The sequence below is a fragment of the Adiantum capillus-veneris genome, chromosome 12 (assembly GCF_014529385.1).
Source record: "Adiantum capillus-veneris isolate H3 chromosome 12, ASM1452938v2, whole genome shotgun sequence".
Lineage (NCBI taxonomy): Eukaryota > Viridiplantae > Streptophyta > Polypodiopsida > Polypodiales > Pteridaceae > Adiantum > Adiantum capillus-veneris.
Window position 1 is genome coordinate 20,485,974 of NC_140942.1, and position 2,804 is coordinate 20,488,777.

The following is a 2,804-nucleotide window of genomic DNA, read 5'->3' on the forward strand; positions in this document are numbered from 1 at the left end:
AGCAAAGGAATATCTTAGAGTGTAATTACGATGTAAATGCACTCACTTGCTCATGTCAATTCTTGATTTATTAATGTGATTCAATGTGCTAATTACTTGCTAAAATTAGGTGTGTAACACAAATTGACCTACACTTTGCACCTAATTTGATACACTTGGAATGAAATTGATAGTCAAATTGTGACTAATGAACTTTGTGTGCATCCAAATAATACTTAATTCTCATCAAAAATTCATGTGTGTGCATAAAAATCATTGTGTGTGTGCATGTACCAAAGAGGGGAAAAAACGTCAAAAATTTCAAGTGTGTGTGCACCTAATCTTGAATGTGTGCATACATAAAAATTGATGGAATTGATGATACAAGAGTATGCAATCATGTAAATGATGTGTATGTTAGGCTAATTCAATCATTGGATAAGCTTAAATGCCAAAAAATTGGGTGTGTGTGCCTATCCAAGACCACTTGATTTTCTATGATTGATGGTCAATTAGGACACCTAAATGGTTTTTGATTATGAAATTTGCATGAAATGTGTGTGCAATCATTAGGTGTAAACCTAAATGCATTGCTAATTGAGCCAAACATGATCACTTGTGCTTAATTTTTGAGTGTGTGCATTGCTTGATTGGGTCAAAATAGTGTGAATTTTTTAGAAATTGAGTATGCATGCATTCAATTATGCTTGATCGAGTTTGCAATTTGAGCATTGCAATGTGCAATTGATGTAATTTTTACATAAAATTTTGGTCTAAATTTGGATGTGTGTGTCTACTCAATGGCATGTGCAATCCGGTGCTTGAATGAATAATTGGTATTTTTTACTAATTATGATGATTAATTTGGCCAAATAATTGATGTGTGTGTCACAATTGGCTTTGAGAATTGAGATAGATCACTCAATTGGTACTCAATTGTGTAGATTTTTCGTGTATTTCCATGCTAATGATGAATCAATTTGATGAACATGCACTAATGTGTGCCTAGCCAATGGCATGATCAATCCAATGAGAAAATGAATAATTGGTAGCAATTACCAATTATGATGATTATTAGACCTAAAAGTTGGTGTGCATGATTGTTGATGACTCAATTGGTACACGATTGAGAATGATTATGTGAAAATTTATGCTAATTTGATTGAAGATCGTAAAGCAAGTATTAATTTGTGCAATCATGAATTGCCATAATCAAGTGTGCATAGCCTTACACACACCAAAATGGAAAATTCAATTGCGGTTTGAATTGCTTTAATAAAGGATATGAGCAATCAAGATTGCTATGATTATGCATATGGTTGTGAAAAGGGAAAATAATTTTACCTTGCATCTTGTGTATACGATGCTTGATCCGAAGTTATTCTCAATTGGAAAAGAAAACGTGTTCGGACTTGCAAAGGAGTATTGGTGCATGAGTGACATTAAAAGACATTCCCAACTCAATTAAGGAACGTATTGCTACATGGATAACTGGCTTGAATTTGGTTGAGGTATACTCAATAATGCCTAATGGAAGGAGGTTTGTGCATGACCATTAAATGAATTGCCATATATGTGTACATTTGTGCAAAAGCAATGGATACTTGAAAGGCTATCATGCATAAACTTAGAAATCAATAATGATTAAGTGATTTCATTTGTGGTGGGTGCATCATCATGAGAAATGTGCACGCACTTGATGTGCTCAATTGCACCCATTACAATGCCAAGAACATGCTCTTAGTGGATTTTTTTTTTAAAAAAAAAGGACATTAAAAAAATTGAATCAAATACACACACATGGAGTCCGAAATTGGCTGCAACCTTTTCGGGCTCCAAGACGTTGCCTTCCAAAGCCTACACTACACTACTCGCAAGTCGCCAGGCTGTAACACCCATCTTGGGTTGCTCTCTCCTTGAATGCTTGGTGGCAATTTGTATTTTTGCTACGCAATCATCTCCCAGGACTAAAAGTCACGACTTTTACAATTGCATGGGATGCTGGTTGGAGACTGTAGCCCAACGACCTCCTTCAAAACCGAACACAGACACACACACACACACACACATGGGCCTTAAGGCCCTCAGCTCATGCCGCTGCATTAAAAGAATCTTCAACTGAAACAATACACGCCAACACACTCTCTGTGGTGCGCCCTACTCGTCGCTGCAGCTGGCCCACCCGCCTTGCTCATTGTCCCTATCCACACGCACACACACTCACTGTCTCTCTTTCGATTGCAGACTCACACACCATGGCCCCGTTTTGGTGCTGCCCGTGCCCAGCCACTGTGCTTTGGAGTCTGCAGATTTTGGCGCGTCCTGGTTTCCTACTGGTCCCGTGGCTCCCGCCCTTGTTGTCGGACCCTACGCGCACACACATGCTACCAATCTTCTCTCTCTCTCTCTCTCTCTCTCTCTCTCTCTCTCTCTCTCTCTCGCACTCTCTCTCTCTCGCACCGGCTCCACAACCCCGCCAAACTTGGCTACGTCAACTTGACTACGCACACACACACACCCCAATTTAGCTCACCTCGATGGTCAACCTACCATCAACATCCCCTCAATTTTCGACTTTAATCCTTGCCTTTAGCACCAACCAAATTGCTGGCCGCAATGATCTCCCAGCTCTCTTAGACAGTCACAAGGCCGCCAAGTCCTCTCTCTACCTCAGCTTGCTACCGTCTGAGCTGTTGCAGCCCTACCTTGTTGACCCACCATCGATCTCTCTATTTTAAGAAAAACCCTCTCTCATGCTTCAGATGACGGCCCTATTACCTTCGTGCTCGGGCAATCACGTGCAACGCGCTCACCAAGAGTAGCGA